This window comes from Tamandua tetradactyla, chromosome 20 (assembly GCF_023851605.1).
Source record: "Tamandua tetradactyla isolate mTamTet1 chromosome 20, mTamTet1.pri, whole genome shotgun sequence".
NCBI lineage: Eukaryota > Metazoa > Chordata > Mammalia > Pilosa > Myrmecophagidae > Tamandua > Tamandua tetradactyla.
The window spans coordinates 17,671,872-17,697,103 of NC_135346.1; the positions used below are offsets into that span (position 1 = coordinate 17,671,872).

A 25,232-nucleotide genomic window follows, 5' to 3' on the forward strand; every position below is an offset into this window, starting at 1 on the left:
ACTGGGACTCAGCACCAAGGGATTGAGAAAACCTTCTTGACCAAAAGGGGGAAGAGTGAAATGAGACAAAATAAAGTGTCAATGGCTGAGAGATACCAAACAGAGTTGAGAGGTTATCCTGGAGGTTATTCTTATGCATTAAATAATTATCACCTTTTTAGTTAAGGCATAACAGATAGGCTGGAGGGAACTGCCTGAAAATGTAGAGTTGTGTTCCATTAGCCATGTTTCTTGAAGTTGATTGTATAATGATACAGCTTTGGCAATGTAACTGTGTGATTGTGAAAACCTTGTGTCTGATGCTTGTTTTATCTACCTTATGAACAGATTAGTAAAACATGGATTAAAAATAAATAAATAATAGGGGGAACAAATATTAAAATAAATTTAGTAGATTCACATGCTAGTGATCAATGAAAGGGGAGGGGTAAGGGGTATGGTATGTATGAATTTTTTTCTGCTTTCTTTTTATTTATTTTTCTGAATTGATGCAAATGTTCTAAGAAATGATCATGATGATGAATAACAACTATGTGATAAAAAAAGAATGTTCATATTGTATGTTGATTGGGTTTATTAATAAAAAATTTTAAAAAGAATGGAATGATCATATGTTAAGAATGTTTGTGTTTGTTGTTATGTTGAATAAAAATAAATAAAATTACCTGGCCATAGGTATGTAGCTTCCTTTCTACACTCCCTATTCTGTTCCATTGGACCATGTGACTGTCCTTTTGCCAGTACCTTACATTTTAATTATGATTGCATTGTAGTAAATTTTTTTGAATTTTTTTGAATTTTTTAAAAATATAACAACAAACACATTCTTAACATGATCATTCCATTCTACACATATAATCAGTAACCATTCTACATATATAATCAGTAATTCACAATATCATCACATAGTTGCATATTCATCATCATGATCATTTCTTAGAACATCACATCAATTCAGAAAAAGAAATAAAAAGACAGGAGAAAAAAATTCATACCTACCATATCCCTTACCCCTTCCTCCCTTTCATTGATCACTAGCATTTCAATCAACTAAATTTTTTTAACAGTTGTTCCCCCTATTATTTAGTTTTATTCAATATGTTCTACTAGTCTGTTGATAAGGTAGATAAAAGGAGCATCAGACACAAGGTTTTCACAATCACACAGTCAATTGTAAAAGCTATATCATTCTACAATCATCTTCAAGAAACATGGCTACTGGAACACAGCTCTACATTTTCAGGCAGTTCCCTCCAGCCTCTCCATTACATCCTGTCTAACAAGGTGATATCTATTTAATGCATAAGAATAACCTCCAGGATAGCCTCTCGACTCTGTTTGGAATCTCTCAACCATTGACATTTTATTTTGCCTCATTTCTCTCTTCCCCCTTTTGGTCGAGAAGATTTTCTCAATCCCTTGGTGCTGAGTCCCAGCTCATTCTAGGATTTCAGTCCCACGATGCCAAGAAGGTCCAAAGCCCAGCTGTCATGTCCCACATAAAGAGGGGGATGGCAGTGAGTTTGCTTGTCATGTTGGCTGGCGAGAGAGGCCACATCTGAGCAACAAAAGAGGTTCTCTTGGGGGTGACTCTTACACCTAATTTTAAGTAGGCTTGATCTATCCTTTTTGGGGTTAAGTTTCATATGAACAAACCCCAAGATTGGGGGCTCAGCCTATTGCTTTGGTTGTCCCCACTGCTTGGGAGATTATCAAGAATTAAGTTAACAGTAACATCTTAACATTCCTTCAAGACTTAACATTCCTTCAAGAATATCAAAATTCACTTGGGGAAGTTGAATTTTCCCCCTTAGTTACCATTCCCCCAAGGGGACTTTGCAAACACTTTTTTATTCACTGTTCAAATCACTCTGGACAAACCTACAAAATCTTATGCCCTACTCAAGGTTCCATGTATTTATGGTGTTCAATTAAGCTGTCCACATATGTTGTATTAGGAACTGCACTAGTCAAAATATAAAATTTTGCAGCATTGTAGTAAATTTTGAAATCAGCAAGTGTGAGTCCTCCAACTTTGTCCTTTTTCAAGATGGTTTTGGCTATTCAGGGCCCCTTCCAACCCCATATAAATTTAAGGATTGGCTTTTCCATTTATGAAAAAAAAAAAAGGCTGCTGGAATTCCCTTTAGACGGTATTTGTATCACAGCAATATTACTTAAGTGTATACTTAAAATTATTAAAGTGTCAAATTTTGCTACATATATTGCCACAATAAAAATTAATTTTTAAAAAGAAAAAAGATGTAGAAAAAATGATTTTGTTTTGTGCTTCAGATTGTTTTTAATGGAAAGTTTCAGACATTCAAAAATAGAGACTATTATAATGAATCCTTATGTACATGCCACTCAGCTTCAACAGTTATCAACTAAGAGCCAATCTCCCTATTGGACTACTCAGGAGCAAATCCCAGAATCATATCATTTCATCCATAAATGTGCAGTAAGTGTATCTAAATTGAAAAGACTAGTAAGAAATAGTAACTATGACACCATTATCATACGTTTAAAAATGATGACTCTTTAACATCATCAATTATCCAGTCAGCGCTCACAGTTCCCCATTCTGACTCAGCTTTAAGTGATTCACTTCAAGAATCCCCAGCTATCCTGAACTGCCATCCAAAAGATACTCGCCCACACTCCAGAGCCCTAGAACCAGTGTTTTCTGTATCAAGGTCTCTAACCTTAAACAGGCAGCACTTTTTTTAATTGCAAATTTTATTGAGATATATTCACACACAATATAGTCCATCTAAAATATACAGTGTCTTTATAGTATCACCACCTAGTTATGCAATCATCATCACAATAAATTTTAGAACATTTTAATTACTCCAAAAAGAAAAATAGCAAATAGACATAAAAAAAGAAAACCCCAAACAACTCATACCCCTGATCCCCGCCCCATTACTGACCCCTAGTATTGGTGTGTTATATTTATTACTATTGAGGAAGGAAGGTTAAGATGTTACCGTTAACTTAATCCATAGTTTGCAATAGGTACTTTTTTTCCTATATGCCACTCTATTATTAACTCTTTGTACAAATATCATACATTTGTTCTAATTGATGAATAACTTATTTATACTTGTAGTATTAATCACAAACATCATCCACCACCTGGTTCACTGTGTTATACATTCCCGTATTTTAAGCTCTAGCTTTACTTCTGGTAACATATATGACTCTGAACAACTCCTTTCAGCCATATTCACCTTTCAGCATTGTTATTTAATCCTAATAATGAGCTACCATCACCTCTCTCCAAACATTTAAGTTCAAACTCATTTAAACATATTAGGAAACTGTTCCACATTCTCTAACCTCATTTTATCTCTTGGTAACCTATATTCTAAGTTTTATGACTTTTACATATTCTAATTAGTTCATATTAGGGAAATCATACCATATTCGTCTTTTTGTGTCTGACTGATTTCACTCAGCATTATGTCCTCAAGGTTCACCCACCTTGCTGTGTACTTCAGGACCTCATTCTTTCTTACTGCCGAACAGTATTCCTTCACATTTTGTTTATCCATTCATTGTCTGATGGATACTTGGATTTTTTCTTTCTTTTGGCAATTGTGAGTAATGCTGCTATGAACATCGGTGTGCAAAGGTCTGTTCATTTCCCTGCTTTTAGATCTTCTGGGTATAGTCCAAATAGTAGAATTTCTGGGTCAAAGACCAGCTCAAGATTTCATTTTCTGAGGAACTGCCAAACTGTCTTCCACAGCGTTTGTATCATTTTACATTCCACCAGCAGTGAATAAGTGTTTTTATTTCTCCACAGCCTCTCCAACACTTGTAGTTTCCTGTTTGTTTAATAGCGACCATTCTAATAGGAGTGAGATTATATCTCATTGTAGTTTTGATTTGCATTTCACTAATAGCTAGTAAAGATGAGCATCTTTTCATGTGTTTTTAGCCATCTGTAAGTTCCTCTTCAGAAAAATGTCTATTCATATCTGTACTGATTTGAAACTATTGTGTACCCCAGAAAAGCCACATGCTTTAATCCGGATTCAATATTGTTGGGTGGAATCTTTTTTATTACGTTGTTTCCATGGTGATGTGACCCACCCAGTTGTTTGTGGGACCTTTTGATTGAGTGGTTTCCATGGAGATGTGTCTCCACCCATTAAGGTGGGTTACTTACTGGAGTCCTTTAAGAGAGTACCATTTTAGGAAAAGCTAAAGAGCTGGGACAGACAGGGACATTTGGAGATGCAGAAAGAAAACAACCCGAGGGAAGTTGTTTGAAAATAGGAGAGAAAGCTAGCAGACACAGCCATGTGCCTTACTAGCTGACAGAGAAACCCCAAACATCATTTGCCCTTTCTTGAGTCAAGGTATCTTTCTCTTGATGCCTTAGTTTGTACATTTTTATGGCCTTAGAACTATAAATTTGTAACATAATAAATTCCCTTTATAAAAGCTGACCCATTTCTGGTATATTACATTTCCAGCAGCATTAACAAACTGAAACAATGTCCACTGACTATTTTATAATTGGTTGTTTGTCTTTTTATTGTTGAGTTGTAGATTATCTTTATATATTCTAGATATCTTATCAGATCTGTGGTTGTCAAATATTTTCCCCCCCATTGAGTTGGCTGCCTTTCACCCTTTTGACAAAGTCCTTTGAAACACAGAAGTGTTCGGTCTTGAGGAGTTTCCATTTATCTGTTTTTTCTTTTGTTGCTTGTACTTTGGGTGTAAGGTCTAAGAAGCTACCTGCTTTCACTAGGTCTTGAAGATATTGCCCTATATTTTCTTCTAGGATTTTTGTGGTACTTGCTCCTACATCTAGGTCTTTGATCATTTTGAGTTAATTTTTGTATAGGTTGTAAGGAAGGGGTCCTTTTTCACTCCTTTGGATATGGATATCCAGCTCTCCCAACACCATTTATTGAAGAGACTGTTTTTTCACAGGTTAGTGGATTTGGGGGCATTGTCCTAAATCAGTTGACCATAGATCTAAGAGTCTATTTCTGAACTCTCAATTCAATTTCATTGATCAATATGTCTATCTTTATGCCAGTACTGTGTTGTTTTGACCACTGTGGTTTAAACAAGCTTTAAGCCTTGTGATTCCTTTTTCAAAATGTTTTGGGCTATCTGAGGCCCCTTTCTCTACCAAACAAATTGAATAGCTAGCTTTTCCAATTCTGTAGAATAGTTGTTGGAATTTTTATTGATATTGCATTGAGTCTGTAGATACGTTTGGATAGAATTGACATCTTAACAGCATTTAGCCTAATATCCATGAACACAGAATTTTTTTTTTCACTTATTTAGGTCTTCTTTGATTTCTCTTTGCAGTGTTTTGTAGTTTTCTGTGTACAAGTCCTTTACATCCCTGATACTTGACTCTTTTGTTGTTGTTGAAAAAATTATTTTTAATTGACTTTGTGATCAGCTTATTAACCATTCTTATTTATTATTATAGTTCACGTATAGATTCTTTTGGATTTTATTTACCCAGTTTCATCATATGCAAATAATCAGAATTTTGTTCCTTTTCGATCAGTGTACATTTTTTATTCTTGTTCTAGTGCACCTGCTAGATGACCTGGGCAGGATGGGCAGCAGTGGTGAGGGGGCCTCCTTAATTTGTTTCCTATTTCAAAGTGAACATCTAATAAACTTCACCATTAAATATGATGTTTGCAGTTTTTTTTTAAGACAACCCTATCAGATTAAAGAAATTCCCTCATAATCTCAGTTTTCAGAAAATTTTTTATTGTAAATTAATGTAATGTTTTACTAAATTGTATTTTCTGCATCTGTTGAATATGGTCTATTGAAATATGAGGAAAAATATCTATTAATATGGGGAATTATATACCAATAGATTGACTTCTAATTATTAAAATCAATCATGCATTCTCAGGACAAATTCAATTGGGTTGTATTTTTTTTTGTCACTGAGTTCAATTCGCTAGTATTTTGCTTAAGATTTTTGCACTGGTGTTCAAGAATAAGACCAGCCTATAATTTTTCTTTCTTGTATGGTCCTTGGCAGGTTTTGATACAAGATTATGCTAGGTTCAAAAACGCACCAGGGAGGGTGCATGGGTAGTTCAGTGGCAGAATTCTCACCTGCCAGGTGGGAGCCCAAGTTCCATTCCCAGCCCATGCACCCCTACCAAAAAAAAAGTTTTGAACAAAATTCCTGATGATATACACATCACATATCTGCCTCTATGTGTGTGTATGTATAGATACAGATATACATATATATAAAGAGACATTTTTAAAAAGTGCTCTTCCTATTTACTTTCTAAAAGTAATAGAGTACATAATTTAAATAATCAAACTGTACCTGAGAATTATAAAGAAAAATAGCAACCTTTTATCCTGTCCTTTCCTACTCTGTCACCCCAACCCCATACTCCAGAAGTAAACACTTTTAATTCTTTCAGCTGTTTCTTTGATCCTTCACCTACAAATTCCTAAATAATATACCTTATATTATCTGATTCTTCAACTTCAGGCTTTTTTTTTTTTTTAACTTTCTATTGTAGAAGTAGGACCTCTAACCTCACTTCACACATATCTTCTCCAACTCCCCTCACTACCTTCTCCCAATATCATAATTTTTTGTTAAATCAGTACTGAATATTTACATTATTACTACCACTTAAATATCATTCGCAACATGTTCTTCCTTTAATAACTTTTTATTTATCCAGGACCTAATAATCACCTTGTTTTATCATTTGCTTTATTTTCCATCACCTGGCACTAATTTTTCCTTCAAACTTCTCAATTAAGCCAAACACACGGGAAATCTGTTAGGTCCAGTTTTGTCCTGAGCCTTCAGCCCAGGTCCTCCATCTGCCACGTGCAGCTGCCCTGGTTGCTCAGCTGCTCTGCTCAGACTCCCCCTCCCAATCTTCCCAGCAGGTCCCACTTCTTGAATTCCTCAGTTTCCCATTTCTAGGTTTACTCCCTCCTCCATTTATATTTTGAGAAACAGTACATGGGAGATAAAAAAATAATAGTAATAATTCAAAACCTCATATCTGAAATGTCTTTATTGTATCCTCATATTTGATTGATAGTTTGGCTCAAGATAGAATTCTAGGCTAGCCATTCTTTCCATAGGAATTTTGAAGGCATTTCTTCATTGCCTTTTAGCTTCTAGTGGCATTTTTGAGAATTCTGATACCATTCTGATTCCTATTCCTTTATGCATGGCCTGTTTAGTTTTACTTTTCTTTCTGGAAACTTTTAGTATCTCCTCTTTGTGCCTAGTGTTCTGGAGTTTCATGTCAGTTATGATGGACGCAGTGGTGCACTACTGAGGTCCCTCTTCAGGCTTGCAGGACTTATTCCCCCAGCTTCCGGGATTGCTGCCATGGCAATCTCTTTGGGGATTGAAGAAAATCTGTCCTCTTTGGGGACAGAAGAAAGCTTCTGGGGCCAACCTGTATCCAATAACTGACAACAGGGATTGTTAGGGCCCAGGTCCCTCACCTCAACTGGCAACCACTCTGAAGGGCCATCCCAGCTCCATACCTCACATCAGCTGAGGTCTTCATTGAATATCACAGCTCAGCTTCTCTCTCTGCCCAATCCTGTTTCCTTCCTCTTTATTCCACAGGTGTCATCCAAGTGCACACTCTAGTAAATAATGTCCTACATGCAAATCTCCATCTCAGCATCTGCTCCCCAGAGAACCTAAAATGAAACTACAATATGCCTTGTGTGGGACTTGTTTGCATTCAGCACACTGGACAATCATTGGGCCCATATAATTTATTCCTAATGTTTACTGCCATGAGTGTGGTGGCATTACGGCCACTTTATAGATGCAGAAACTCAGGCTGTATAGTTAAATAATGTACATAACAAGGTCACCAAGCAGTGAGTATCTGAAATACTATTTGAAATCAGGTCCGTCTAACTGCAAAACCAGTGCAGTGTTCATTCTGAAGCAATTGGGGGAATGCTTGGCTACATACGCTGAGTCCTGGGCCCTGAGTAAGGAAAGAAGGGCAGAAGGACATCAGGGCAGGTAGAAACACAGAAGCTAAGGACACAGCATGAACCCAGTTACCCACGTTCTCTCAATGCAAGCTCCTGGCAGGAATAAACTTATTCTGCTTGCGACCATGGGCTTCGTGCCTCCAGATACCATGGCATCTACTCAAATGAAAGCGCCGCATTTCTGCATGAAAAGTCCTAATAAATATTAGGACAAGACCAATTGGGAAAAAAGAAAGATAAAGTGGGGAACCAAAGGTCCTTTCTAGTGCTGTTCTCATCTGCCAAAAATTTGGTATTTAATTTTATTGCCAGCCAAACTCATGTAACATCGGAAAGGTTCCATCTTCTCTCTGGGTCTCAATTTGTCCTTTGTAAAATGAAAGGGTTAAATTAAGCCAATCCCATGAGCTCTAAAAACATCATGAATAACCACATATTGCACTAAATCCCTCTTCTGAAACGTAGCCCTTTATTCAACAATACTTGTTGAATACCAGCTAGCAGCAAGGCAGTTCTAGGCGCTAGAGGTGTAGAGTAAGCAAAACAGACAAAAATCCTTGCGCTGAGGAAACTGACATTGGAATAGAACACATACTAGGGCTTGCCTTCTGCCAAGCAGCATTTTAAGCACTTTAGACTATAAACTTGTTTAATCCTCATTACAGTCCTATGAGGTGGGTACTACTATCAACCTTACTTTACAGTTGAAGCTATAGAGGCACAGAACATAAAGTCATGCTAATAAGTCACAGACCTGAGCTGTGAACCCCGGTGTCCTGGCTCCAGGGTCTAAATTCTTATGTCATGCTACTGCTCATTCTGGAAAAGTCCAATGGAACTACTTTTTCAAAATTTATTGGTTTTGAAATTCTTGCCAAAAGATAATGACCTTGTAAAGCTGGCATTAAAGGCCACTTTTGGAACAATATGCACTTGGAAGATTTACAACAGAGAGAAGCATTTTCTATTTGATGTTAATAGAAATTTAGGGACAGAAATTCTTCTAGTAGTCAAGTAAAATTCTAAATAGAAATGATAATCACGTATCATTCCCATAGGATTGTATAGCCTATAATTAAAACAAATATAGTGACAACTATGAGCTTGGAAAAATTTGTTAATTTCTTAAGTTTCTTATTTTTGGTTTATATATTCTTTGAAACCATCTGAAGACTAGGAATACGCATCTTCACCTTATTTTATAGATGACAACTAATAATTGCAGTACACCATTTGCTGATATTAACTAGGCACTCAGAGGAGAGGGGCCAGTAAGAATGGGGGGGTGTTCTGGCCCCAGAACCGTCTGCTGCGCCCTCTGGTGGTGATATTGGTTTTGCCCAAGAGCATGTCTGGGCGTCAGGGGGCCTGAGCAAACCTCCAGATGGTTCCCAGTGGGGTCTGGGAAGGCTGGAAGGGCTCTTAGATATCATCTTCTCCAGATATCTCCTCTACAATTGATGAGGAAACTTCGGCTCAGAGAGGAAGGAATTATTGGCATATGCAGAGCTAGAGCCCAGGCCTCCCTGTAAAAAGACCTACCGTCCCAGCCTTCCCAGGAGGGGCTTCGCAGCATGTGGGACTTGCAGTGTCAGACTCAGAGAAAGTCAGTTTAAAGTGGTCACTGCCTCTTGGTTCTAGCCATCCGGTGCTCTTTTAAATATCTCCAGGAGTCCTGAGCTCAGGAAGAACCTCCTTCTTTCCCTTGATGGTGTCCCTTTCACATTTTACCCGGAACCAAACTCTGTGGAACTCTGCTGTCATCCCCTTTCTCACCAAATGGGGCCCTGACTTTCCAGGCAATACCATCCCTTTCTCTCCAGTCACAAAGGCTGGAAAATGCTGAGATTGCGGGGAGGGGGAGGGGCAATGAGCAAGAAAGGTCAATTGAGTGCCAAGACATAATCAGATTGTCTTGAGAGATCTCTCTTTTTTATCTTGCTCCCAATTCATTGTCCACACACCAGCAAAAAATGATCTTTTTAAAATGTGAGTCAGAAAGCCGCCACTCCATACCTACATTTAAAACCCAGTAATAAAAAAAAAATTTCATTTTTAAGAACCCCACAGTGGCTTTCCATTGCACTTAGAATAGGGCCCCTGCCTTCTCAGTTTTTTCTTTCTCCTGGGCTCTCTCAGGAGCATCTGCCCCTGGAGTTCCTCAGTCTGGGACTCTTCTCCCTCTCGCTTTGCATGGCTGACTTCTTGCCCTTCGGGTCTTTCTGCTTCACTTTTAACAAACTCAAGTATTTTGAGAAATAAAAGATGAGTTACTGGGCCACGGTGGCTCAGCAGGTAAGAATGCTTGCCTGCCAAGCCCGAGGACCCGGGTTCGATTCCTGGTGCCGGCCCATGTAAAAAAAAAAAAAGATGAGCTACTTACTATCTCCGAAATACAAGGTTATTCTTGAGTTCATGCCTGAAATAACTCACCTGTGTCCTCCTCTCTACTTGGTTCCTGTTTGTCTGCAAAGCCCAGATACTGCCCCGTCCTCCCATCCGCCAGAGGCCAAGCCCGCTGGACTCACTCCCTGCCAGGAGTCCCAAACAGCTTAGGTCACATCCGTCACTCAGTACTTCTCCGACCCGCCTCTTATTTCAGTGTTGTCAATTTTTACAAATTTTTTATGTGTATTGTTTTGTTTTCCAGATATATTATTTCCTCCTTGATGAAGGATCATTCTTTATACCCTGAGTTATAGTAAGCCCACTATACCTAATTAACATTTGTCTAGTCCTTTAAAAAACTTTTTAAAAGTCGTTGAACATGTACCAGGAGCCATTGATTGTACACTTTAGATGGACTGTATGGTGTGTAGATAAAACTGTTTTCTTAAAAAAGTAAATGAATAATTTTTAAAGTTTGTAATGATTTTTAAGGAGCAATAAATACATTTGACAAAATAAAAAAAAAAGGTTTGAAAACTCTTCCTCCAACATTGTCCACATCTACCCGTATCCTACCTACTCCATGTCTGTAAACAGCTTTTGTAGTATTATTATTCCTTTGTTCCTTTATTCCAATGGAATATAGAATATGTATTATTCCTTTTTTTTTTGAGCAATGAAAATGTTCTAACATTAATTATGGTGACAAATGCACAACTCTATGATTATACTAAGAGCCACTGATTGTAAACTTTGGATTGATTGTATGGTGTGTGAATGGAACTGCTTTAAGAAAAAGACAGCAGGGAAAAGCGATCACTTTTTGAAGGGGAATTCATCTCTTTATCTGTATTGTTTGAATTTTTTTGTTAGTCTGTATTATTTTATGAGACAGAATTCCTGTGTTACTTGAACTAAAAGTGAATTAAAATGTCAAGCTAGGTAAAGGTTATTAAACAAATATAACTAAAATAAAGGTAATTAAACAAAAATTAAAAAAATAAAGGTAAAGGATTAGAGTGTGTTTCAAGGATAGAAATCAATCAAGATCTGAATTTTAAAATTTTTTTCCACTTTTGTAGAATTGTTAATATGAATGGTCAATGTTAAAAATGTGAAACAAATGGAAGCCATTGCTTGTGAAGTCATTTGTGTACTCTAGCTGCAAAGATGCAAAAATGTAGTTCATTGCTATATATGAGTACAGATTTTTCTTCCTAGGCCATATTATTGGAGTTTACTCTCTTTGCCAAGAGTTATGATAGTGAAATCATACTATAGCTATCCTTTCATGTCTGGCTTATTTCACTCAGCTTTGTGTCCTCAAGCTTCATCCATGTTGCCATGTGCTTCAGGACCTCATTTCGTCTTACTACTGCCTACTATTCCATCGTATGTATATACCACATTTTGTTTATTCACTTGTGAGTTGATGGGCACTTGGGTTGTTTCCATACTTTTGGCAATTATGAATAGTGCTGCTATGAACACTGGTGAACAAATGTCACTGCTCTCATGCTCTTCTGGGTATATACCTAATATCGGTATTGGCAGGTTGTAGAGCAACTTAATATTTAGTTTTCTGAGGAACTGCCAAACTGTCTTCCACAGCAGCTGTACCATTCTACATTCCCACCTGCAGTGCCTAAGTGTCCCAATTTCTCCACATTCTCTCCAATATATGCAGTTTCCTGTTAATAGCAGCCATTCTTACAGAATCTTTGTGCTAGTACCATACTGTTTTGACCACTGTGCCTTTATAGTAAGCTTTAAAGTTGGGAGTATTAGTACTCCCACTTCACCCTCCTTTTTAGGGATATAAATATCTTTCGCTATTCAAGTTTTCTTTCCCTTCCAAATAAATTTGATAACTAGCTTTTCCAAATCTTTAAAATAGATTGTTGAAATTTGAATTGGTATTGCATTGAATCTGTAAATCAGTCTGGGTATTATGCCAGTTTGAATCTGTTGCGTACTCCAGAAAAGCAAGTTCTTTAATCCTCTTTCAGTATTGCTGGGTGAAATCTTTTTGATTGTTTCCATGGAGATATAACCCACTGAATTGGGTTATAATTGGGTGGTAACATTCAATCTCTTACCATTGAGAATTATGCTGGCTGTGGGTTTTTCATATATGCCCTTTATGATATTGAGGAAGTTTCTTTCAAGTCCTACCTTTTGAAATACTGTTTTTATCAGAAAAGGATACTGAGTTTTGTCAAATGCTTTTTCAACATCAATCTATATGATCAAGTAATTTTTCCCTTTTGATTTATTAATATGCTGAATTATATTGATTGATTTTCCTATGCTGAACCACCTTTGCATTCCTGGTATAAACCCCACTTGGTCATGATGTATAGTTCTTTTAATGTTTTGTATTTGATTTGCTATATTTTGTTGAGAAGTTTTGCATCATATTCATTAGAGAGATTGGTCTGTAATTTTCCTTTCTTCTGTCTTTATCCGATTTGGGTACTAGAGTGATAGCTTCATAAAATGAGTTGGGTAGTGTTACTGTTTCCTAATTTTTTGGAAGAGTTTGAGCAGAATTGGTGTTAGTTCTTTTTGAAATGTTGGATAAAATTCCCCTGTGAAGCTGTCTGAACCTGGACTTTTCTTTGTAGGAAGATTTTTGATAACTAATTGAATCTCTTTACTTGTAATTGGTTAAGATCGTCTATTTCTTCTCAAGTCAATGTTGGTAGTTCATATGTTTCTAGAAAGTTGTCTATTTCATCTAAGTTGTCTAGTATGTTAGCATATAGTTGTTCATAATATCCTCTTTCTTTAAAATTTCTTCAGGATACGGTAACAACCCTCCTCCCCCTCATATCTGATTGTGTTTATTTGTACCTTCTTTTCTCCTTGTCAATATGGCTAGGAGGTTTTCTCCTTGTCAGTATAGCTAGGAGGTTCATCAATTTTATTGATTTTTCTCAAAGAACCATTTTTGGGTTTTATTAATTCTTTTTATTGTGCTGTTGTTGTTCTCCAGTTCATTTATTTCTGCTTTAATCTTACTTATTTCTCTTCTTCTATTTGCTTTGGGCTTAGTTTCTGTTCTTTCTCTAGTTCCTCCAGGTGAGCAGTTAGATCATCAGTTTTTGTTCATTCATCATTTTTAATATAGGCATTTAATAGGCATTTTAATATAGGCACTTAATAGGCATTTTAATGTAGGCATTTAATAGAGGCATTTTAATATAGGATAAATTTCCCTCTCAGCACTGCCTTTGCCACATCCCATAAGTTCTGAAATGTTGTATTTTCATTTTCATTCATCTCTGGAAATTTACTAATTTCTCTAACAATTTCTTCTTTAACCCACTGATTTATATTTAAGAGTATATTGTTTAATCTCCATATATTTGTGAAAGTTCTGGTTCTTTGGTGATTATTAATTTCCAACTTGATTCCATAATTGACCGAGAAAGTGCTCTGAATAACTGCTATCTTGTTAATTTATAAAGACCTGATTTGTGTCCCAGCATATGATTTATCCTGGAGAATGTTCCATGAGTTCTAGTCAAGAATGCATATCCTAATACTTGGAAGTATAATGATCTATATATCAGTAGGTCTAATTCATTTATCATATTATTTAAATTCTCTATATCTAAGCTGCATATAAATGGACCATATTTTTAAATCCATTCTGTCAATCTGCATCTTTTAATTGGTGGATTTAGTCCATTAACATTCAGAGTTATTGCTACAAGGGAATTTCTTGAATCTACCATCTTATCCTAGAGTTTTTGCTCATCAGATCTGTATTTTCTTTTCCCTTGATCTTTTTTATCCTTTCTGATACTCTTCAATTCTGTACCCTCCTTGAGACCTTCCCCTCCTGTCTTTTTTTTTTTTTTTCAGCTGACTGAACTCCCTTTAGTATTTCTTGTAGGGCAGGTCTACTGTTGGCAAATTCTCTCAGCCTTTGTTTGTCTGTGAAGATTTTAATCTCTCCCTCACTTTTGCAGGACAACTTAGCTGGGTAAAGAGTTCTTGGCTAGAAGTCATTCTTGTTCAGAATCTTAAATATATCACTGCCATGTCACCTCCATGGTGCCTGTTAAGTAGTCCAAGCTCAGTCTTATGTGGTTTTCTTTTATCTGTTGCTGTTTTCCTGATTTTTAGCTTTTCTTCAAGATTTGAAATTCTGATTAGTGTCTTGGAGTAAGCCTATTTGGATTTATTCTATTGGGAATTCATTGGTCTTGTTTGATTTGCATATTTATGTCTTTTATAAAGGTTGGGAACTTTTCCCCCATAATCTTTTCAACTAGCCTTCCTATCCCTTTGCTCTTCTTCTTCTCCTTCTGGGATACCAGTAATGCTTATATTTGTGTGTTTTGTGTTGTCTGCTATTTCCCTGAGGTCTAGTTCCATTTGTACTGTCTTTCTTACCATTTTTTCGTTTGTGGGTTCAAGTTAAATTGTCCTATCTTCTAATTTGCTTATTCTTTTTTCTACCTCTTCTAATCTGTTGTTGTGTGCCTCTAGTATACTTTTAATTTGGTTACAGTATCTTTCATCTCTGTGAGATCTGCTGTTTTTCTATGTATTCTTTAAAATTCTACTTTATGCTCTTCCAGTGTCTTCTCGATATCCTTTATGTCACTATGACATCCTTCATTAGTTGCTCTGGATTCTGTGTCCCCTCCAGTGATTTAATTTGGTAACTTGGTTGGGTTATATCTCTGCCTGAATTTTCACATGCTTTGTGATCGTCTGTTGCAAATGGAGCATTTAATTGTCTACATAAGGTTATTTTGCAAGTTGACTTCCTTCAGTCATCTCAGGTTTTGTATCTACTTTGAGTTTGCATTGAAAGTCCCCTTTTGGACTTGGTTTATGGTTCCTTCCCCATGAAACCAAGTTCCAGAGCTCATGGAGGGGATTACAGTTCTACCTGAGGCTCTATTGAAAGGTAGACAGATAGGCAATTTGCCACGTTGCCTAGTATGCTTCTGCTCAGGAGATGGTGCTCTTGAGCCACCTCTTATGAGCCCACTTTTGGGCCTGACTGAAGATGCCAGCTGAGCTGAATGGAGGCCTGATGTAATTCTAGCCAGGGCTGCTGGTCTTGTTGTTTTAAGAAAGCCAGCAACCCTGGGACTGGGGGATGGGCAGTGTGCAACTCAGCTTATGTGTTTGATATATCTGATGGCCCCCAGACTCCCACTTGGGTTGCGTTTGGGATGTGAGACTGGGTATTTCAGCTTCCCCTGCCCACAGTCAATCCAGAAATATCTGGTGGCTGGCTTCCTCAGCCTTGCCTCTCCATCTTCACACACCTGAGGTCTCTGGGCCTCCGTGGAAGAAGGGGGGTGATATTGGGACCCAAACCGGTCTCTTTTGTTGGTCAGCTGTCCGACCAGCACCACTCTGCATCTCCCCCTCCTCCCTGGGGGAGGGACCCCCAGTCTGTGACAAGAAAGACCAGGCACCCACAGCAGCCTGTCTCAGGAGTAGGGAGCATGCAGTGTATCCTAGCCAAATGGTCTCTTTGCAAAGAATGCTGACAGAAGTTTGGAAGGTTTCTCTCTGGCAAAACTAACCAGCTGAAGAGAAAAGGCTTAAAGATACTGCTGCTTGGGATTCCCCAGTGAGCTAGCTAGTAACCTACCTCCTCACTAGAGTGAAGTCTACTATTCAACAAGCCCCACTCAAGTACAAAGAGCTTCCAACTAGCTTTTAGTCCCTCATTCTTAAGTATGAATGGATAGCATTACCAGTCTTTTGAAAGAAGGCTCTAATGTGATAGGAAAAAGAACCTGAAAGAAGAAACAATGCAGGAAATCTCAAATTAAAAAAAATTAGATTGGGTCCTCTGAGAGTTAAGAGAAGATATACAATCATAAAACAAAACCAGATTATTATAAAAAGAAATATTCAGAGAACAAGGGAAAACTTTCAGGTATTAAAAGTTTCAATGCATAAATTTTAAAAATTCAATGTAAAGGTTTGTTTTGGTTTGCTAAAGCTGTCAGAATGCAATATACCAGAAATGGATTAGCTTTTATAAAGGGGACTTATTAAGTTACAAGGTACAAATCTAAGGCCATGAAAATGTCCAAATTAAGGCACCAAAAAGAGGATACCTTCTTGAAGGAAAGGTAGCTGGCACCTAGGTTGCCTCTGTCAGCTGGGAAGGCATATGGTGGGCATCTGAGACCCTTATTCCCAGTTGATTGCTTTCAACTTCTGATTCCAGTGGCTTTCTCTTTGAGTGTCTGTGGGTCCTCACTTAGCTTCTCTAGAGCAAACTCTGGATTTCATCTCTTAGATTCCTTTAGCTCTCTCTGGTTCTGGCTATTTCTGTGAGTCCTTGCTTAGGTATTTCTGTCTGGCTCTTCTGGACCCTGAGTGAGCACTCTAAAAAGACTCCAGTAAATGGATTAAGACCCACCTTGAATGGATGAGGAGGCATCTCCATGGAGACAGCCTAACCAAGAGGTCCCACCCACAATAGGTCTGCTCCCACCTGATTGGATTAGAAGAACATGGCCTTTTCTGGGGCACATAACAGTTTAAACCCAGCACGAGGTTGGAAGATAAAGTTGCAGAACTCTCCTTGGTAATAAAACAACAAAATAAGAAAAAGGGAGAAAACAGGGAAGAAAGATAAACTCAGAGGATCAGCCTAGGAAATCCACAAACCTCCTCCACTAAAAAAAAAAAAACATGTGAAAAGAGAAAATATAAAAATGAAGAGGATGAAATTTCAAAACACAATAATGTAAAAAGCTTATCAGGGGCAGGCAATGGTGACTCAGTGGCAGAGTTCTTGCCTGCCATGCCAGAGACCGGGGTTCACTTCCCGATGCCTGCCCACATTAAAAAAAAAAAAAAAAAGGCTTATCAGAGCAAGAGCAATAACAACAAAACATATAGTTATAAATTGAAAGAATCCATGAATTCTCAACACAAGAAATGAAAAGTTTTGCATATCATTGGGTAGTTCACGTCATTGTGAGGTTTCAGTATGCTGGGGATAAAGAAATTATTCTAAAAGCTAACAGTTTCTGGGGACAGGGAATCTGGAGGAAAAAGTAACATACAAAAGGTCAGAAGTCAAAGAGTCATAAGAATTCTCAACAGCAACTTTGGTAACTAGAAGACATTGGAGCAATGACCTCAACATTCTGCAGGAAAGTTATTCCCAACCCAGAATTCTGAATCCTACCAAAATATCAATCAAGTGAGAGTAGAATAAATATTTTCAGTCTTGTAATGTCTCAAAAAGTTTACTTCCTGACAAACTCTTCCAATATCAAAAATTTTGAATTGCCATAGCCCAAACAACCTCAAAGAGAGGTATGGAAAGATCAAAAGTAATGGTGGAATTATACTTAGAAGATAGGACTTAACAAATGAATATGAATGCAGAATCATTAAATTGATATCTCTTTTAGTCTCAAGTATTTTTAAAAAGCTGGAAGTAAAAACATAAAATTGTGAAATTTTAACCCATGTCAAAGTCTGAAATATGTCCTACAACTAATTGTGGTGCTGTGCTTTGAAATTTATAGCTTTTCTGTATATATGATATTGTTCACAAAAAAAGAAGGAAAAAAAGTCAATTGCAGTAATAAAAAAGTATTTAAGCCCTCTAGCCTCCTATATTCTGGAGCAGCTAGAAGGAAAAATATGAGAGGATCGTCTGGTAGCCCATGACAGACTCTGGGATCTATTGTGTAACCACTTGTTGAAGAGTGCTTTGAAAACTATTGCTTTTTTATTTCTTTGCTTGGTATGTATGTTATACTCCAATAAAAAAAAAGTTTACTTCCTATTTCAGGAAGCTGCTGAAATATGTGATCAATCAAAATGAGAGGGTAGACAGAAAAAGGACACAAGATTAAGAAATGAGACTGCAATAAAGTCGAAACGCGAGGGAGTCACTGTCCTGATGGTGAAGAAAGGTGCCAAGCGTGCAGGTGTACAGCGTGTGCAGAGGCAGCCAGTTGAGAGTGGAGAAGGTCAAAGAGCTGAACGTCTCGAGAGATGTGTCAAATGAACAGCAGAGCTTGGGGTTGAAATGGTGATAACTGCACAAAAAACTAAGCCAACAACAAGAGAAGAAATGATTATTAACTCCAGGAAAAACAAAAAGATATATAGGAAAAGAACAGTAATCATGGTTTAACACATTGCTCACTACAACAAAACTTACATGATCATAATGTAAACACTGAATATTGACATAAGTTAAAATATAATCTAACTATAGAGGGAGATGGGAGGATGAGAAGGATGCATTTGTGCTTGGTGGGTGAGGAGGAAAAAGAGCTAAATCCTCCTCCTCTATGGAAGAAAGTCAACAAATAATACTTAAAACTGAAAAATCAAGAAATAGCAATCAAATTGTGAGCCATTGATTGTATACTGTGGATGGACTGTATGTGTGTGAAGATTTCTCAATAAGAATATCTTTAAAGAACTATCTACTTGCGGAAGTTAAATTTTCCCCCTTTCTCACCATTCCCATGGGGACAACCAAAGCAATAGGCTGGGCCCCCAATCTTGGGGTTTGTTCATATGAAACTTAATCCTGCAAAGAATAGGTCAAGCCTACTTAAAATTAGGCCTAAGAGTCACCCCCAAGAGAACCTCTTTTGTTGCTCAGATGTGGCCTCTCTCTCAGCCAACATGACAAGCAAACTCACTGCCCTCCCCCTGTCTGCGTGGGACATGACTTCCAGGGGTGTGGACCTTCCTGGCAACGTGGGACAGAAATCCTAGAATGAGCTGAGACTCAGCATCCAGGGATTGAGAAAACCTTCTTGACCAAAAGGGGGAAGAAAGAAATGAGACAAAATAAAGTGTCAATGGCTAAGAGATACCAAACAGAGTCGAGAGGTTATCCTGGAGGTAATTCTTACACATTAAATAGATATCATCTTTTTAGTTAAGGCATAACAGAGAGGCTGGAGGGAACTGCCTGAAAATGTGGAGCTGTGTTCCAGTAGCCATGTTTCTTGAAGATGATTGTATAATGACATAGCTTTCACAATGTGACTGTGTGATTGTGAAAACCTTGTGTCTGATGCTTCTTTTATCTACCTTATGGACAGATGAGTAAAATATATGGATGAAAAATAAATAAATAATAGGGGGAACAAATGTTAAAATAAATTTAGTAGATTGAAATGCTAGTGATCAATGAAAGAGAGGGGTAAGGGGTATGGTATGTATAAATTTTTTTCTGTTTTCCTTTTATTTCTTTTTCTGAATTGATGCAAATATTCTAAGAAATTATCATGATGATGAATATACAACTATGTGATGAAAAAAAGAGTGTTCATATTGTATGTTGATTGGTTTTATTAATAAAAAATTTTTTTAAAAGAGTGGTAACCTAGCCCAGCCGCTCCAGAACACCAGATAATTCCATCTCCCTACCCCATATTACTGACAGATCCTTCCAATATGAAAAATTTGGAATTGCCATAGCCAAACAATCCTAAAGATCAAAATGATGGTGGAGTTATGCATAGAAGATAGGATTTAACAAATGAATATGAATGCTGAATCACTAAATTGATATCTCTTTTAGTCTCCAGTATTTTAGAGCAGCTAAAAGTAAAAACCTAAAATTGTGAAATTGTAACCCATGTGAAAGTCTGAAATATGTTCTACAACTAATTATGATGCTGTGCTTTGAAATTTATAGCTCTTTTTTATATATGTTATTTTCACAAAAAAAAAAAAAGAAGGAAAAAAGTCAATTCTGATCATAAAAAAGTATTTAAGCCCTCTAGCCTCCTATGTTCTGGAGCGGCTAGAAGGAAAAACATGAGAGGATCATATGGTAGCCCATGACAAACTCTGGGACCTGTCCTGTAACCATTTGTAGAAGAGTGCTTTGAGAACTGTTGCTTTTTTTATTTCTTTGCTTTGTATATATGTTATACTATACAATAAAAAAAGTTTTAAAAATTCTTTAAAAAAAGAAGTAGCAATCAAAATATGTTATTTAGAAATATGGAGATAATGCCAGTAGTATCAGATAAAATACTTGAAATTTGTTGCTTCTTGAGGGGAAAATAGTTGAGGAGGGGCTATTGGTTTTCTTAACAAATTTTATAAGACTATTAGCTCTGATGGGTATGCTTAATTTTGATTAAATTATAAAAGTTAAGAAAAATAAGGTATATTTGTATTTAGTGTCATTGAAAGGAGTCCTTGTTATAAAAGTTTTAAAGCCAAGGTGAGAAATAATAGCACAAAACTATTTTTTAAATTATACAAATGTATATACAGAGAAAATTATCTACAGCAAACTGTACAAAGAAATTACTTACAGAGTGGAAAAGCAGAAGTCTCTCATTTTTCACATTACATATTTCCATTTTATTTGATTTTTTTGGTAACAAGCATGAATCACATACTTTTTAAAAAGCTCATTTGTGAATGTGTGCCCATTGAAATATTTGTTGCTTGGTTGACTGATAACTTTTTCAATAATGCTTTATCTCCCCAAGCATACGGCAAGTTTCTCAAGAACAGAAATCACCTTATAAGTTTTATTGTATACCTACCACAGTGCATCCCCTGGGCTGGCTACCCATTAGGCAGGTGCTCAATTGAGGCTGAAATTACTGTGGTGCATCCTACTACATCAGGGCTACAAAGAGCCTACTGTACCACAGAATGCCACCAGATGGCAGGGCTCCATCAGAAGTTGTCTGCCTCGGAATTTCCTCATTTCACTTCAGCCATCCACAGCACTTTATCTAACTGTATTGTTATAAATAGTTCAAGTTTTGGACTATGAGACCAGTTGGAGAGTTCCTCTAGGATAAAAACATCTCCTAGTTCATCTTGGACCAACAAGTACTTAGTCCTGGCTTGAACTCAATAGGTAAGTTTTTTTAATGAATAAATGGATGGGCGCATGTGTATTTCTCTGAAAACTAATAAAATCCTATACCCATGGTACCATGGAATCAACAATGCCATCCTGACCAGAAGGGGAAAAAGAAGGATAACAAATAAGGTATTAGTGGCTGAGAGAGTTCAAATAGAGTCAAGAGGCTACTCTGGAGGTCAGTCTTAAGCATAATTTATTACAGCCACCTATCATAACTTGCCAACCCCCAACCAAAACCATTCCAGCCAATCCTAAAGAACACCTAGGGCAATATATAAGATTCTACAAAGGTTCAATGCAGAACCTTTGGGGGCTCTGGGTTTCCAGAAACCTACAGCCTCCAGATGGGTCCCTGGACCAGATAAGTCTTGAAACCTAGAGGGCCCAGCCTCTCCAGAACATCAGATATTTCCTGCTTATTGGTTCCGTTCATATTCTTGACAGCCCCTCCAACATGAAAGAGTTAGAATAGCCATTGCCTAAATACTTCTAAAGAGTGGGAGAAATATCAAAGATGATGGTGGTGTTATACAGAGAAGGTAAGATTTAACAAATGAATATGATTGCTGAATCATTATATTGATGTTTCTATTTGTCTCCAGTATCTTAGAACAGCTAGAAGTAAAAACCTAAAATTGTGGAATTGTAACCCACAAACTCTGAAATCTGTTCTACAACTAATTGCCATACTGTGCTTTAAAATATTTTTTTGTATATATGTTATTTTTCACAAAAAAAAGAAAAGAAAAGAAAAAAGTGATGATAAAAAAAAAAATATTTATTCCTTCTAGCCTTCATTGTTCTGTAGCAGCTAGAAGGAAAAATCTGAGGATGGTATGGCAGAATTTTCCATGACGAATTCTGGGATTTGTCCTATAACTACTTGTTGAACAGTGCTCTGGAAATTACTGTTTTTTTCTTTCTTTGCTTTGTATATATGTTATATTATACAATTTAAGAAGTTTTTTAAAAATCCCACAACCAGCTCCATACTGTTCTCTCCAATGATCAGTTACAGAGTATTAGTTGCCTACTTTTTCTGTGTCCTATCCAGTGTTGGAGATGGGGGTTTTAAGTCAGTGAGGAAAGAAAAATTTCATTAAGGAATTTTTGCCAATTGAAATCGCTCTTTGGAAGAGACTCTCGAGCCTCTCTAGAAAAATAGTGAAGATATAGCCTTTGGCATCTGGGAGCCTCAGTCTGACGGAAGAAATAAGCTGTTATCCTGGCGGAAGTCCCCATGTGGTTGGCATTGACAAGATGCAGCCATAGGGAACTTCCTTCAGGCATGAAGCCGACCCCGTCCTGGCCTGCAGGCTGGCACACACCCTCCAGCCCTTGTGCCAGCCCTCTCAGGCCCACATGTTCAGCAGACTACCACCTGCTTCTGCTTTCCTCCTCTCTTCCTCCCCACACCTGGAACCCTGGATCTGAAAGGGAAAATTGAAGTATTCCCCATTCCTTCCTTGGGCATATTGTTGAGGAACTTACACTCATTGACTCTAAACTGGGGGACCAAAGGTTGGAGCAGAGGCTCCAGCAGCTGTGGTATTTTGGACTAGGAATCAAGTGTCCCGAGGGGATGGAAAGAGAAAAGCTTAGGGAGATGAGAGGTTGAAAATCCCTGTGCTCTGCTCAGTGTCACAGCTCACAAGAGTATGCATCAGAGGCTCATTCTCCCCCCACCCCCACCTCTTATCTAATTAGCAAAGAAGTGTAAAAAGTCAGAAAATCTTCTCTCTTTCTCTTCTGGCATTCCCAGCCACTCCCACCCCTCTCTGCATCTCACCATCAGCACCACCCCCCACTTTCCCCACAGTCTAAGCAACCTCTGTAGTCTCAGAGCCCTAGAAGCTGCCTGGAAAAGAAATGTGGGGGCACCAGGGCTCTGGCAAGTTTAGTGAGGGCACACCTCTGGAAAGACAAATTGGCCTAGAATGCAAGGTATCAGATGGTCATCAACATCCCGCTTTGCCCAGGACCGTCCTGGTTTTAGCACAGAAAGTCCTGCATCCCAGCAAGACCCTCAGTGCCTGGGAAACCAGGACTATGAGATTCATACTCTCTTGGCCCCAACTCATTGTGTGACCCTGAGTAAGTCCCCTATTTCTGAGCCTCAGTTGCCTTCTTCTAAAATGGGATAGTCTCGCTCAAACACTCTATGGTTCTATAATCAGTCTCTCAATTTCCTGAAGCTGGGCACAGTATTGGTGGCTCTGACTTATTTGCTCATTGATTACAGCCTCCAGTGCTTCCCTGGGACTCCTGAAATCTCACCATCCAGGAACACTGAGAGATGGAAGGGCCATGGGGGTTACCCGGCCCTCCCTCCATTTCTAACTCTGTAAATATCTTTCCAGACATGTGTTCACGTATTCCTTTTACTACACTTACCACTTTCTGCCCTACGTTATAGTTAGACATCTTATCTCTCCTGTTCACTGGACTGCCGAGCTTTTTGAGGGTAAATAGAAAGACCTATGTCTCAGCAAGTGTTAAAGCCTTGCACATAACCAGAACAAAGAAACATTTGCTGTTAACTTCCACAGAGAAATTTTTGCACTTTCTCCTCAGTGACCTAGAATTCATACCAGCTCCTGAGAGCTGAATTTTAGGAATTTTGCAAGCTGATTGTTAAACACAGCCACTATTAAAATTTAAAAATATAAACTTACAATTAAATTATATTTAAAATGAATATTATACATATTCAAAAATCCATCACTTCTAATTATTTTGCTACATTTTACTATTATCTATACTTTCAAGGTTATTTACATTGTATCTGTATGGTAGAAATGCTACTGTACATCTCTTCCCCAGTCTGCACTGGTAGTTTGAAGTCAGCCAGGGTGGGACTATTTACACCATGGAAATCAGTAAGTGCTACCAACCATGGCTCTGGCCGCCCCAAAGGCAGTGGTTAGACATTTACTAGACACCATTGCTTCAGAGACACAACTACTCTATCTTGTCGTGGCCTACTCTGTCTCCACTGTCATCTTCTGCTCTGGCCTTGATTTCCATTTCTGTTTTTGTTTTGTTTTGTTTTCACATGGGCAGGCACCGGGAATTGAACCCGGGTCCTCTGGCATGGCAGGCGAGCATTCTTGGCTGCTGAGCCACCGTGGCCCGCCCTGATTTCCATTTCTGGAAGACAGAAACCAAGGGTTGGATCATCACTTAAAAACGAATGGGATAATAGAGCTAGGGTTAAGAAAATCAGTGCAAACTATGGTTGCATGATTTATAGACTCCAGTATGAAGTGCCTCTTGCTGCCTCCTCTCTTTCCACAGGACCCTCTGTCTGCAATCATATACGTGGATCGGTCCAGCACAGGGCCGTTATGTAGACAGAGACTCAGAGACTCTAAAGAAGGCTTTGATTGTCCCCCAGGTCCATCTTGATGGCCACCTGAAGAACATAAAAATGTGTAAGATGATTCCTATGCTCACAGCTGGGAAAGACAAGATTTCCCCATTTTCTGCCTGCAATCACCTATGGGATTAATAAATTCTGTAAACCTTGAAATTAGGGTTACAGCAAATAAGAGAGCTAAGAAGATCTTTAGGGATAATTCAATGGTCAACCTTTTCCCCCTTCCTCATTTTACAGGTGAAGCAGCTGCGTCCACATGGCGGTAAATAGCCTGCCCAAGGTCACACAAAACATCAGTGGCCAGAACCCAGGGCGTCTAATCCCTGGATTAAGGGACTTTCTTTAACATCCAAAATTCTTTTTAGAGAACCTACATGATCTTTAAAGAATCTGAACAGGAACAAGCACAAAGTTTGCACACAAAACCTCACTATAACATCCCCTCTGCTTCCTACTAAGTAGAAGAACCTATTTTGTAGACTGTCTTGGAGGAATGAGACCCAATCACTCACACATAGGAAGTGAAACTCCTGACACTCACTCAAGGGCCGCAGTGAGGGGCCCCCA

The 25,232-nt window shown here is 38.0% G+C and overlaps 1 protein-coding gene across 7 annotated transcripts in view; it reads left to right on the forward strand.

The window, feature by feature from the left end:
- The window catches only part of WNT8A (Wnt family member 8A), a 103,238-nt gene that overhangs the window by 71,098 nt on the left and 6,908 nt on the right, over positions 1–25,232 (forward strand). For 3 of the 7 annotated variants that reach the window (XM_077138566.1, XM_077138568.1, XM_077138569.1), the window contains 2 exons: positions 20,898–21,277; positions 24,584–24,720. The exons of 1 other annotated variant lie outside the window; for it this stretch is intronic. The gene's annotated coding sequence lies outside the window, so the exon portion shown is untranslated. Of the gene's footprint in view, positions 1–18,211; positions 21,278–24,583; positions 24,721–25,232 lie in introns of all 7 variants that reach the window. 3 more of the 7 variants (XM_077138567.1, XM_077138571.1, XM_077138570.1) reach the window with 3 other exon arrangements.